This window comes from Culex quinquefasciatus, chromosome 3 (assembly GCF_015732765.1).
Source record: "Culex quinquefasciatus strain JHB chromosome 3, VPISU_Cqui_1.0_pri_paternal, whole genome shotgun sequence".
NCBI lineage: Eukaryota > Metazoa > Arthropoda > Insecta > Diptera > Culicidae > Culex > Culex quinquefasciatus.
Window position 1 is genome coordinate 94,252,997 of NC_051863.1, and position 15,065 is coordinate 94,268,061.

Genomic DNA, 15,065 nt, shown 5'->3' on the forward strand with positions numbered 1-15,065 from the left:
CGGTCCTGACCGACAGCGTGGATGTGGACCAGAGCATTGAAATTTTGAAGGCCACCGTGCTGCGGGGACACAAAAGTGAGGTAATTATCTATACGCGGAATCCGAGCACGGATCTACTGGCAAATGGTTCCGGCAAATGGTAGCACAGCCCGCATCTGGGACATGTCGGACAATACGACTAAACCGATCCAGCTGGTTCTGCTGCATTCTATCCAGAATGGTGCGACGGAGGAACCGCGACGGAATACTACTTGCCACCGGATCATACGACAGAGGCGAGCACCTTTGGACAGCACAAGGGACCGATCTTTGCGCCCAAGTGCAATAAATGGGGCAACTACATTCTGTTCGCGGGTGTGAACAAAACGAGCTTCTCTGCAACGCGGTTACCGGCCACGCAGCTTCCACTCGGCGCCGGGGCTGAACGTGGACTAGCAGCCGATCCGGTCGTTTACCAGCTGCAGCACAGATCAGTGCATTCACGTGGACAAGCCAATCAAGTCGTTCCAGGGACACACGGTTTGTGCGAAGAGTGGAACATGTCTGAGTGCAAAACCAAAACTAATTTTTGATTTGACCATTTTAGAACGAAGTCAACGCCATCTAGTAGGATCGGCATCAAAATCGTGGACGCGTGCAAACATCTGGCGTGGGGGCAACTGAACGGCCGAATCAAAAGCTGTGCTTTCCGGTGGGCTTGCCGGTGTAGCTTGCTGCGAGGGGATCACACGAGGAAGTAACCGCCGTTGCGGGCAGAGTGGCAGTAGTAGAAACCGAGATGTAGAAGTGGAAGAGTCCGACGAAGCCAAAAGAAGTACAAGGAAGAAGAAGAAGAAAATAGAGTAGTAAAGAAAATGAACAAGATTTCTAGAAAATGTTTTCAACTCAACCTTTGAAATAAAATGCTAGGCAAGACATTTGAAAGACACACACAGAATTGATATTACACATTGTAAAATCAAACAAATGGTCTTTTAATTTGTAAGTAAATATTTCCCTGTTCCTGAGGGGAACACCCGTGAAGAGTATCGGCGCCGGCATTTACAAAGCACAGACCGAGCCACGTAGCCTAGTGGTAACGCTTCCGCCTCGTAAACGGTAGATCGGGGTTCAACTCCCGGCTCAGACCAACACAACTGGTGATCTTTTCCCTTCTGGATTCGATTGCCTAGTAAAGGGAAGGTAGTGTATCGTCACAAACTGGACTTTATCACGACACCTTAGGGAGGCGACCTATGGAATGTTAAAATTAACCTTAACATGTTAACATTAAGTTGAGAATGAAATTGCCACTGAATCCGCTTTGTAAATGCCGGCCCCGATACTCTTCAAGGGTGTTCCCCTCAGGAACTGGAAAGATTTACTTTACGTATTCTAGTGAAATACTAGAGTCGTGATCCTTTTTCAGACAACTGTGCAGTAGAAAAGATTTCTGGTGGTGAGACAGCAATTGTAAAAATAAACGTTCCCAAGAGTAAAAATCAAAACAATTAGGCCGTTGCAAATATTTTTCTAAGTTTATGTCGCCTCCTGCAAAACCCTTTTTGTTAAGGTTCTGTTACGACCTTCTGCTCGGGCGGGCATGAAAAACATAACTTAACGGTGCACATCAACCAGAGCTTTTGCACCCAGATTTTTGTTACAGACATTTTAGTATCTTCAAAACTACGGGTACTTTCGAAATATTTTTTTATTCATCCCCTAAAGTAATTTACAACAAAGTTTGAATAATTTTACAATCCCGTTATTGCAGGACTGGGTTCGTAAGTTTGGCAATTTTGGAATAAGAAGACAACAACTTCCTTCGTTGCTGTGCACCCTTAAACTGTTATTATCGGCTTATTCCCCATTCCCAATAGAATATCAAACCAATAACAGTTCCTGTTATTATATAATAAAATGCAGACACATAACTAAATCTGTTATTATCATCTTATTTCGCATTTACAATGGAATATCAAACCAATAACAGTTCCTGTTATTATGGAATTATTTGGGAAACATAACTTAAACTGTTATTATTATCTTATTCAAAATTTGCAATTTAATATCATCCCAATAACATTGTTTGTTAAAATAACAGCAACTGTTATTATTTTCTCTTCAAAAATTTATTTACAAGAATATTCAATAACAGTTTCCGTTATTTTAACAAAATCTGTTATTGAAATGACATGAATTTTGTTATTACCGTCTGCCCGGGCATGCGGTTGAATACAAATGTTAATTGAACAACAAAAAATCTAGTAATTGGGTCCTAAAATTAAGCTTAAATTTGTGATATTATTGTTCACAAGAAAAATAAGCTTTACAAAGTACAATGACCCTTTGAACGACCGCAAAGGATTTAAAAGGGATTTTTAATTCAATTTCTAAAAATTCACTTCACGGCCCTTCTTGGCAGAAAAGCTCCTACTTGACTGCTCGATCCAGGGGGGGCATAGTTGATCCATCGAAAAAATGTTGTCTTGTCAAATACTTTTTTTTGCATATAAATGAATAAAAAAAAGTTATCAGAAATGGTTTTCAATCGTGTTTCTTACCGTTGTTCATAAAAATTGACAAAGGGCTTTACTACCCAATTTACAACATTTAATCAACAGCGAGATCATCAGCATACCCGAAAAAGCTGTTTGTTCGGTAAAATTGAGAAAGAAAATAACTGTTAGTCATGGAAAAAGGCTTTAGCGAAAATGATGATTAGGGGATATGCAAATTCGAGTAATTTTAAATTTAAATAAACGGCAATTGGCGTAAGTGTCATTTCGGGGAAATGGCCGATTAGGGAAATGGCATTCGGGTATATAGCCGATTAGGGGAAATGATATTCGGGGAAATGGCATTCGGGGATGTGGCTGATTAGGGGAAGTGGTATTCGGGGATGTGACCAATTAGGGGAAATGATTTTCGAGGAAATGGCAATCGGGGAAATGTCATTCGGGGAAATGAGCTAGACCCGATATCCGACTCTTTCGCTCCCCTCGACGAATCTGCGTGTTGCTTGCTTTTCAGTTTGGTTTCTGCATCTAGTTCTTGGACGTTGATGCGATCGAGATTGTCTTCCTGTTGGTTGTTCAAACTGGGGAATAATCCACGAAACTTCCATCCCACCATCAGTTCGAAGGATGTAATGTTGAGGCGAGAGTGCGGAATTATTGTGTTATGTTTGTGTACGTAGTTGTTCAACTCACGTCTCCAGTTTAATCCGTCAATTTTGGCGGCCGAGACCGATTTTATTAGTCCTTGTCCTTGGTTGTTTCGCTCGACCATGCCGTTAGATTGTGGGCTTAAAGGAATTGCTTTTCTGACCTTAACCCCTTTGTTCTCCCAGAACTGAGTGAATGCTACGCTTTGAAAGGGCCGTTGTCGCTCTGCAGTATCAGTGGAAGGCCCCACCCGGGCAGACGGTAATAACAAAATTCATGTCTTTTCAATAACAGATTTTGTTAAAATAACAGAAACTGTTATTGGATATTCTTGAAAATCAATTTTGGAAGAAACAATAATAACGGTTTCTGTTATTTTAACAAACAATGCACAGTGGTCCAGATCGCAAAATTAAGTGGAAAATGGATTTTTCGAAAAATGGTTAAGTTTTGGAGCTTTGGTGTCTTCAGAAGAGTTGTTGCAAATAGAAAGGGGCAACTTTTGGTTTGGTTGAAAATTAGGGTGGTTCACGATTAGGGTGATTTTGGAAATCTAACTTTACAGGAATATTTTTGGGATTTTTTTTGTCTTCTAGAAAGTTGTTGGGCTTACCATTTCAAGCAACTTTGTCGAAGACACCAAAATTTTATCTCGTAATCTACGCCTTCTATGACCAAATTTATAGAAAGCATCTGAGCAAACCTTCAAAAATCAGTTTTTTGAACGTGGCAATTCAGGGTTTTTTTTTGAAATTAAATATGTCTTTATTGAACTTTCTTATAATAATTACATTTTATTTACATTCTAAGTGGTATGGCTATATGCTCTTCATCTTTGTTATATTTTTCGTTTTCTTATTAACTGTTCACATTCATTTATTTACTTCAAATTGTTTTACATTTTTGCATTGAATCGAATACATTTGGGTAAAAAAGAAAAAAATCACTTTAACAACTAATCCTAACTTAAAACTAAAAAAGTAAATTCATTGAAATATTCAAAATCATTAGAACGAGTAAACTACGAACTGTATTTTAAGATAAATCCTCCAAGCGTTCTTACTTGTTCCGCACGAGTTTTGCAACCACGCAGTGTTGTTGTCATCTCGATGAAAATGTTCAAAAGTTCTTGTGGTGAAAACAGGTTACTACTGCCTTCATCCGTTGATGCTGGTTGGTTTTCCCTCGGTTGCTGACTGAAGCCTGGAGGTGTTGTATTCTCTGCAACTTTTTGCCGCTGATTCAACGGCAATGGCTGCAGATTTGGAACCACTCGAACAGATCCTGTTACTGGCGACGCCAAAGCAGGAAAATCCACGTCCGTGTATGCTGGTGGTGTTTTGCGATGATTTGGTTGGTGCCTCGTCGTCGCTTGCTGCCGAATTTTTACAAACTCAGCTCGTTTTGGGCAGCTTCGATTCTTGGTAGAATGGTCGCCGCCGCAATTAAAGCATTTAGCTTCGATGTTCTCGTTGATTGTGTTGCAAGCTTGAGTTTTGTGCTCACCTCCGCAGGTTGCACAACGACTCTTGATGAAACAGTTCATTCCACCATGTCCAAACTGCAAACAGTTCGAACACTGTGTCACGTCACGGTGCACTGGACGATAACGTTCCCAAGTCACGATGATGTTGAAAATTGCCCGAACTGCTTTCAGCTCAGACGGCGTTGTCGATCCTTTCTCGAGATGAACCAGGTACAGTTGATCACGATACTTGATATCCTTGTTGTGTCTCGTCATCTTGAAGACTTCGATCACGTTCAACTTAAGAGTTTTGAGCTCTTCTTTCAGCACACTCACATCCATGTCGTACAGGCCTCGGAGGACCTGATTCATGGGCCGTTTACCTGGATCGTCATGGCTGTAGTATTCAATCTTGGTGTTGTTCAGGAAATCCCGAACGTAGTTGTAATCCTTTCTGGTAGGTAGCAGAATTTTGAGTCCATCAGCACACAAGCGAATGGAAGCTCGTAAAGCACCAGATTTGATAAATCCGGTCAGCCACTTTCGCACCGAATCCGATGATGATGTTTTCACAAAAATGGGTGGCAACTTTTCCCGTCGTTCAAATTCTTCCTTCTCGCTCACGTCCACAGGGAGGGTAGCGAACTGGTTTCCAGACAATTTTTGAGCGTCCTTGCTCAAACTGCCTGGCTTTGCAGGTAGCGCTTCGGCATTCTTTAGCTTCTTCAAATCTGCCGATCCTGCTGGTGAGGACCGCCTCTTTTTCTTGCCGTGAGGCATTTTTGCACTTTTTAAGCACTTTTTTGGTTTGTGAGGGACGCACGTCTGACTCGCTTCTCTGCTGATCGCAGACTGGCAATTCAGGGTTAAGTTTTAGAGAAAAGTGATGTTCTGAGCACTTCTAGAGCTCTAAAAAACGAACATTTTTATTTGTTGACATGCCAATTTGGACTTAAGGGTCAAAAGTTACAGCCATTTTAAGGTAAAAAAGATGCAAATTTAAAACTTAAATATCTCGAAATGGCGCAAGCCAAATTTTAAGCACTAGGTTGCATTTGAAAGAGGAGATCTAGCACTACAAACGCTGAAAAATCTCAGAGGTGTTTTCTTTAAACTCGAGATATCTTCATTTGAAAAAGTCTAATTTTCAAGGGAAAATCATATGGGACCACCTAACGAAATTCGAAAAATGTCCAAATATATGTTTTCCATGTAATTTTGCCCGCTGAATCCGAATCTGCCCTCAGAATTGAGCCAAAGTATCAAAAATCGAGTTTTGGTCATTTTTGGTCATAAATGATAATTTTACATAGAAACCCAAAAATGACCAAAACTCGATTTTCGATACTTTGGCTCAACTCTGAGGGCAGATTCGGATTCAGCGGGCAAAATTACATGGAAAACATATATTGGGACATTTTTCGAATTTCGTTAGGGTGGTCCCATATGATTTTCCTAGAAAATTAGACTTTTTCAAATGAAGATATCTCGAGTTTAAAGAAAAACACCTCTGAGATTTTTTCAGCGTTTGTAGTGCTAGATCTCCTCTTTCAAATGCAACCTAGTGCTGAAAATTTGGCTTGCACCATTTCGAGATATTTAAGTTTTAAATTTGCATCTTTTTTACCTTAAAATGGCTGTTACTTTTGACCCTTAAGTCCAAATTGGCATGTCAACAAATAAAAATGTTCGTTTTTTAGAGCTCTAAAAGTGCTCAGAACATCACTTTTCTCTAAAACTTAACCCTGAATTGCCACGTTCAAAAACTGATTTTGAAGGTTTGCTCAGATGCTTTCTATAAATTTGGTCATAGAAGGCGTAGATTACGAGATAAAATTTTGGTGTCTTCGACAAAGTTGCTTGAAATGGTAAGCCCAACAACTTTCTAGAAGACAAAAAAATCCCAAAAATATTCCTGTAAAGTTAGATTTCCAAAATCACCCTAATCGTGAACCACCCTAATTTTCAACCAAACCAAAAGTTGCCCCTTTCTATTTGCAACAACTCTTCTGAAGACACCAAAGCTCCAAAACTTAACCATTTTTCGAAAAATCCATTTTCCACTTAATTTTGCGATCTGGACCACTGTGCAATGTTATTGAGATGATATTCAATTGGAAATGTGGAATAAGATAATAATAACAGTTTAAGTTATGTTTTTCCATATAATTCCATAAGAACAGGAACTTTTATTGGTTCCCGAGCAGACGGAAATAACTTGGGAAGGTCAGTTTTTGATATTGTGAGAAGATCGAAATATGTTATTGGGATGATCGGATTAGTTGTTAAAATAACAAAAATCAATAACAAAGATTTGTTCGAAGAATAACTTAAACTGTTATTATGTTGTTATTGCAATAACAAACCAATAACACAGAAGGAATCATGAAGGAATAACAAGATTTGTTATTTTGTGCGGAGAGGTGGAGCAGCATAATAACAAAAATGTTATTGAACTGGTATGTCTCCATAACAAAAAAAGTTATTGTTTTGGTTTATTTGTAATTTGCAAATAAACCTGCAGTTGCCATAACTCCTCTGTACTAGTCAGGGCTGCAGAGTCGGGTACCTCCAAGCGACTTTGAATCCATACTTTGAAGACAACTCCGACTCTGGATGCAGGATATGACGTCAACGACGACTTTAGCTCTCCAAAATACCCGACTTCACAGATTCCGACTCCAAGTAAAAGTTGCTGAAAATTAGATGAATCCGATGCAGTCTCCGAGGTCACACTCCAGCTCGAACTTCAACGTCAGCTCCGACTTCCTGGCTCTGTGAAAATAATAACAGTTTTTGTTATTCACACTTCAAAAATTCTCAATAAATAAATCAATTCCGTTAGGGAATATAACAAAATAAAAAAAAAGAACTCTCAAAAGTTAATTTATCGGATTAATTTTAGCTTGAAACCCTATTTCATGGTGAAATAATGACCCTGATGAAATTGGTCAAAATTATTTCATAGTTCTAGCCAATTTTAGTAAAATCCTTAGGGGGTATATCAAATAATTAAAAAATCAAATTTCAAAATTTCAGCTTTTAGAATAATTTTAGCTTAAGGACCCCATTTCATGACCAAAATAATGACCCTGACGAAATTGGTCAAAATTATCCCATAGTTCTAACCATTTTAAACTAAGTCCCTTAGGGGTATATCAAATAATTAAAAAATCAACTTTCAAAATTTCAACTTTTAAGAATAATTTTAGCTTAAGGACCCCATTTCATGGCCAAAATATTGACCCCGACGAAATTGGTCAAAATTATCCCGTAGTTCTAACCATTTTAAACTAAGTCCTTTAGGGGTATACCAAATAATTAAAAAATCAACTTTCAAAATTTCAACTTTTTAGAATAATTTTAGCTTTAGGACCCCATTTCATGACCAAAATAATGACCCTGACGAAATTGGTCAAAATTATCCCATAGTTCTAACTATTTTAAACTAAGTCCTTTAGGAGGTATATCAAATAATTTAAAAATCAACTTTCAAAATTTCAACCTTTTAGAATAATTTTAGCTTAAGGACCCCATTTCATGGCCAAAGTAATGACCCCGACGAAATTGGTCAAAATTATCCCATAGTTCTAACCATTTTAAACTAAGTCCTTTAGGGGGTATATCAAATAATTAAAAAAATCAACTTTTAAAAATTCAACTTTTTAGAATAATTTTAGCTTAAGGACCCCATTTCATGGCCAAAATAATTACCCTGACGAAATTGGTCAAAATTATCCCATAGTTCTAGCCAATTTTAACAAAGTCCCTTAGGGGGTATATCAAATAATTAAAAAATCAACTTTCAAAATATCAACTTTTTAGAATAATTTTAGCTTAAGGACCCCATTTCATGGCCAAAATAATGACCCTGACGAAATTGGTCAAAATTATCCCATAGTTCTAGCCAATTTTAGCAAAGTCCCTTAGGGGGTATATCAAATAATTTAAAAAATCAACTTCCAAAATTTCAACTTTTTAGAATAATTTTAGCTTAAGGACCCCATTTCATGGCCAAAATATTGACCCCGACGAAATTAGACAAAATTATCCCAAAGATCTAAACATATTTAACAAAAGAAAAAATAATAACAGATTGTGTTATGGACACTTAGAAACTTTTCCATTTGTGCGATTTGTGGTAATTTTATTTCTAAGTCAGTATACCGAACGAATAACAAATTTTGTTATTAGGAGAGTTTTTGAAATGTATAACATTTCCTCTTATTGGCGTGTTATTAAACATTTTCAATATAATATCACTTCAATACCAAATTTTGTTATTTTATCAGAAACTGTTATTATTTTTTCTTCTTGAAGTTGAACTTCAGGTTAAAATAATAACACTTTTTGTTATTTTAACAGGATTTGTTATTGAAATATTATTAATTTTGTTATTACCGTCTGCCCGGGTTTGATATTCCATTGGAAATGTGAAATAAGATGATAATAACAGTTTAAGTTATGTTTTTCCATTTTGTTGTACAGTAACAAGAACTGTTATTGGTTTGATATTCCATTGGAAATGAGGAATAAAACTATAATAACAGTTTAAGTTATGTTTTTCATGAGGTCGTATTTTTATCTCAAGCAGGATGTCGTAACAAAACCGGAACCAAAAAATAATACATTTGTTTTTCGTAACAAAATAATAACTAACTTTAAAAGGGCAACAGACCCTTGACTTATCTTAAAATTTCTACAAATAATAGTCTACGATTAAATTTGACGAACGACCAAAAACTTATTGATCAAAGTGCAATCTAAATGTCTGATTTCTTTTTAAAGTTCAATGTATCAATTTTCAATGTTTGCCAAAACAAACAAAAAATAAAGAAAAGGTTTGATGAATTCTTAAAAAAAAAACAACTGAAGATTTTTTATGATTACAGAACTTTTCAATTATTATCGCGATTCATTGGTCGCACTCGGATAACACCGACCAACAAAATTTCTGCGCAGACTCAACTCGAGGGGAAGCATGAACATTGGGTGCACGTGATTCTGGGGACCCTAAACTTTATGCTTCCCTTCGAGTTTAGCCTGCGCAGTCATTTTTGTTTGTCAGTGTAATCAGAGTGAATTATTTTTTTATCAACTAGGGGAGAGTGGGGAGACTTGATCCCCGGGGACACTTGATCCCAAGCCTGTATCTCGTCAGCATGTGGGTAAAACAATTAGCTTTGTTCTAGAAAGTTGTGCGAAATTGACTAAAACTCATTGTAGAAAACAAAGAAAAAAATTAAAAAATGTTTAGATTGAGTTACACACATTTTTCTAAGAAGTGCTGCAAAAAACTTCCAAGAGATCTTTTTTCTTTGTTTTGATAAGTATAGAAAACACTCAAAAATTACTCAAAAAAATATTTTTTATACATGAATTGTTTGATAAACTTATCAACTCCAAAACCCTTACGCATTTGACGTTTAATTTATCGTCATACTATTTTTACAATCAATTGTTTAAAAAAGTGCGTTTAGGGAGATTTGATCCCAGCATTTTTACAGTCACTGGAATCAGCCTCAAGATTAAATAATTTGGCTGGGTTTTCGTACATAGTTTCCTTTAGAATAGTTGTACATAACTAACTGCAGTTTGAACCATTTTTCAAAAGTTTTGTAAACAAAAATTACCAGCTTTTGTAAACATGCTCAATTTTGGTCTAAAAAAGAAAATTTTAAGTTTTTGAATATTTTACATGCTAAACTTGTTATATTTTGAACACAAACGTACAGGTTTAATGTGAAATTGCTGTATCTTATAGAAAATTGAAAGTTTGGATGAATAAGAAACATTTTGCTTAAGATTTCTTCAAAATGTTGAAAGGGGGATCAAATTACCCCCAACATTTTGAAAATGCCGGTTTAAAATATTTTTTTAAAACGCTTGGCATTATTCGAAGAGTTTATCTGATGAAATACCCTTATCAGCCAAACATAGTTGAATGTTTAAGCTTTCAATTCATGCAAAAAGATCATAGTATTGTGAGAAATTGACAGAGTAATGTGCGATACAAAAAAAGGGGATCAAGTCTCCCCACTCTCCCCTACATCAGTAAATAACAAGTTTCAAGGTCAGCTTTATTGATATCATTTGATGAATCGAGTACTCAACAAAAAAAACATAGCAAATTCATTATGTAGTCAGTTTTAAAAGCGAACAATGATTAAACATAAAAATAAAAAAATGGAGAACATTTGAAATGAGCAGTTTGTCCAATACAACAAGGCGGTAAGAGCAATGTCGTTCTGCCCATTTAGAGACCAGTCTCGTAAAACGGCCCTTTGGGTGTAGCAGCACCGTCACTCCTCCTTAGAATCCACCGATGGCTCTACCCCACGATCCGGCAATCCAGATTTCGTCCTTGTTCCAGTCATTGGCCTGAGTCATCTGAGGGACGTTGGAACCAGCGACGGCCGGAACAGCCACGGCAGCAGTAGTCGCAGCCAGAGCAGCTTACTCAACCCTGTTTCCACCCTCTTCGACGGCAGGAATCGGCTCGTCGGTGTACATCTCGTTGGCGACCGAAGCATCCGCCAGCAGCGCCTCCTTCTTCTCCTCCGGATCACAGAGGAGAACAGATCTGGCTTCAGTTCTCACTTGACGGAGATCTGGCCGCGCAGCTTTAGTTCACGGGCCAACAGCCATCACATCAGACTGATAAAGTGCGGTGACTTGGTGTTGCACGGGATAGCAATGTCGACGAACTTGAGCTGCGAGTCGGTATAGCAGAACGAGAAGACCGTAATGTTGACGTAGGACACCACCGTCACGGGCTGGTGATCGGTCAGCGGGATGGTCAAGATCAGCAGACGTGGCTCATGGCACCGGACGTGAAGCGGCCCGCTATGTGGGCGACCTCGGTGTAGTTCGCGAACCTTAGCACGAAACGCTTGCCAAACTGCCGCAACGAGAAGGCGAACATCTCACCGGGGTACTCGATGCTGGCGATGCATCGCGCGGCCATCTGCAGCTTTTCCCAGGTACGGCCCAGGATGACGTACGACTCCATCTGGAAGTTGTAGGCAGTGCTGTCGACGTGGGTTGTCGCGACCAGGTTCTTGTTCACATCATCATTCTTCAGCGCTAGAATGTTTAGATTTCCCGACACCGTTCACCGCGTTCATTTGGGCCACCATTCCCTGCCGTGGCCAGCAACCGGTTGCAGCATCAGCGTCGATGTTTTCGAGTCCCCCATCTCGTCCGGTTTGCTTAGCGCGACCGCAGATTTTCAACAGCAACAGTCGGCTGTTTCTTCCTGCTCCTTGAACTTCTTCATGAAGAAGTAAAACTGCCCTTGGCCGCGGGTTAGGTTTTGCCCCTGAATCGGAAAGGGATTTTGTTTTATTTGTTGAACCCCTAAAATCGTTGTTTAGAACTTACCGATAGCGTTGTAATTATCTGTTATTTCGGTTCATTCAGATTTTATTGCCGGATTTTTCAACTTTTTTTTCTCGATCGAGATCAGCTTCAAAACAAAGAAAACAAAAGTTATCGACAGGACTGTTTAAATACAATCTACACTGTAACTGAAAATAAACTTTTTTGGTAATCGCAGTTGAACTGAAAAACTCATATGAAAAAGTGCGAAAACAAGCTCAGAAAAGTGCGATTTACAGTTAGTAGTGTAGGGTTTGTTTTCATCGAACCTCTGACTAGTGGGTGGTGGGGAGGGATCGTTGGGAAACGAAATGTAACAAAAAGGTCATCTCCAAATGACGCTTCACTGCCGAAGTTTTGAACAGTTTGAAAATTGGAAAACAAAATCTAGAGTTGTTTTTATTAGGTCCTATAAACATATGAAAGACAATAGTTTATTGGTCCTTTTCAAAAAAAAACCCTGGAAATAATCTTAAATTGTATGCAGGGTTATTTGAAAAGCCATAATTTTTATGTTTTGATTTTTTATTGTTTTCAAAAATTATGTTATTTGTGTTTGTTTTATTTTGTTTTATTTATTTATTTTTTAATCAAATGCACACAAACGTTATTTATGAACGCACCCTCGTCACGAAACGTCAACAGTGCAATCGCAGCAGGCATTTGCTTCTTTCCGTCAACGCGACCAGCTGCTTCTCGCGAGTGAAAATCAACGTTTTGTTGTCATGTTTTGTGAATGGGGGTTTGTTTATGTTCATTCGATTAATGGGAGGAATGTCAAAATTGCCCATCAAAGAAGTTGGAATAAAAACTTGCCCTCTGTGCATTTGTCTGAGCTCCTCCTCCAGCACCAGCAAAGTTTTTTTTTTCTGTGGTACAACGCCCAAATACGAAAGACGGTTTTTACGGGAGTATTTTTTATTCTATGATAAAAGTCAAATAACAACATAAAGTTAAACTGTGAGAAACTTTTTTAAAAACATTGTTTGTGAACGCTCCCTACGATCGCAGTAGCATTTGTTTTGATTCAGTCCGTGAAGCGACGCTCAAGTGAAAGAAGTGATTTTCGTTCGTCGCGTGTGTGTTTGCTTGTGGAGTGACTGGCAGCAAAATTGCCACAAACAGAAGCGAAGGATTCTTGGCCATTTCCTCAGCAGCAGTTTTCATCATCTTCCTGTACTGCTGGAAGATGGAAGCTGGAAGCGCAAGATGGATTTCGTCATCCGGCAGTCCAACGCTGGACCACGAAAGGGTTCGTCGAGTTGAACCTTCCGAAGACTTGCGAGGATCAGCTTTGAGATGATCATCTCCCCCGAAAAGAGCGTCAATTGTTCGAGGTAAGTTCCGGCAGATTTGTTTTCAAATGTGTGTTTAACTTTCTGCCTTCTCTTGGTGTCACAGACTTCTTGCCGGGGGTTTGTTTACTCAGCAAAACATTGACTTAAACAATGTAAACAAACCCAACTCGTCCGTGAAACGGCACTGGCTTCAGACGGAGCTAGCACTAAATTGAATGGCCGTGGCCGGGGATGCGGTTGCCGGAGTGGAACTCACGGTCAGACTCATGACAGGCGGGCTGGGATCGTGTCAAGAAGGCATTATCGAGTGAGATTTAACCTGCTCAGGAGGACGAGAAAGATGGATCGCCGAAGCCGGAACGTGAGCTGGAAGAAAGGCGGCGGAGATTGCGAGGGCGAGAGGATTTGTGAATCCGTTTCGGTGGACACGGAGATGACAGTTGAACAAAACATGGCGACGGCAGTCTGTGGAGGTATGTTGATTTTTGCTTGAAGATAAAATTAAAAAAAAAACTTAATTTAACCTTTAATCACAGCCCTCAAGATTTCTGGAGCAACATTTGAAAGGGGCGGTACGACATTGCTCTTACGGCCTTTCGTACCATTAAACGCGTGTAATGAAAGGCCGTAAGAGCAATGTCGTACCGCCCTTTTCAAATGTTTATCCAGATTTCTGGATCGACCAAGTCGAGAGCATGGACACCAGCAGCAGCATATTCAAGAGGATTCTCACACTACGTGTTGTATATTGCCAGAAATTATGTCTTGGGTGATGAATATCACCAGCCAAAATCACTTTCAGATAAGTGTTTGATTTTTCCTATAAAGAATTAGACACTTTGTGATAATTTTCTACATTTTAGGTAGAGATTCAACTAACACCAACAATAACAAACAGAGCAGCCCAAGTTGGAAAAAATCCAAATTAATCTGAGTGAGGAAAAAGGACGGAGAAAACCCAGGATCAGCGCATCTTTAGACAGATAAATTTATTCAAATTTTCCGGTAAGTCAGGCCAAATTAAACACTCGCAATTTACACTACTACCAGTGTTGCCACAAGTACAGAAATTTTAGCACACATTTGAAGCTCACATAAATTTTATTTTTTGAAAAAGGGGTACAATAAAAAATATATATGTTTTTACATTTGGTGTGTTTTTGAGTAATTTCTGTTATACAATTCTGTTATTACAACTCTTACACTCAGCCAAAATATTGTAACTCTCGGTCAGTTACGCCCGCTCAGTCGCAAGGACTCCCAGAAATATCCCAAGATCGGCTCAATAGGGGAAGGAAAAGACCACGTTTGCTCTCCTTAATGCGGCACTTTATTCAGCCCTCAAGACCCTAATTCCCTACTCCTAACAACCTAACCAACTAACCTTGTGTGTGTGGCGTGTACGGGCCCGGTGGTTGAACTGCTGCACCCTGCTTGCTGGCAGCGGTCTCGATCGCCGGCGCTGTTTCCTCGATCCGGCGCAGTGTCCGTGTCCCTCGGGGACACGTGGTTTCTCGCGCCGGAGTACAGTTCTCCGAATCTCCTCGCGGTCTTCTCAACCGCTCTGCTCCAACTCGCTCGTCTGCGCACAGTTCCCGTCCGGAATCTGGCCTGGGTCGCTCGTGGACCTGCTTCGCTTCGACCGGGTGTACCGGGCACAATGGGGCGGTGTGTTGACGGACCGCACGCGTAGCGCAACACCGGTAGACACCTTCGGTCCGGTTCGTGCAGATGGTGACGGCTGCACAGGCTGTCCCAGCCTCGGTGATCAAGTTG

At 39.3% G+C, this 15,065-nt stretch overlaps 1 protein-coding gene and 1 pseudogene across 1 annotated transcript in view; both read right to left on the minus strand.

The window, feature by feature from the left end:
* The window catches only part of LOC6053197 (DALR anticodon-binding domain-containing protein 3), a 113,691-nt gene that overhangs the window by 71,487 nt on the left and 27,139 nt on the right, over positions 1-15,065 (minus strand). The gene's annotated exons all lie outside the window — the stretch shown is intronic.
* Positions 10,726-11,725, minus strand: LOC6049777 (annotated as a pseudogene).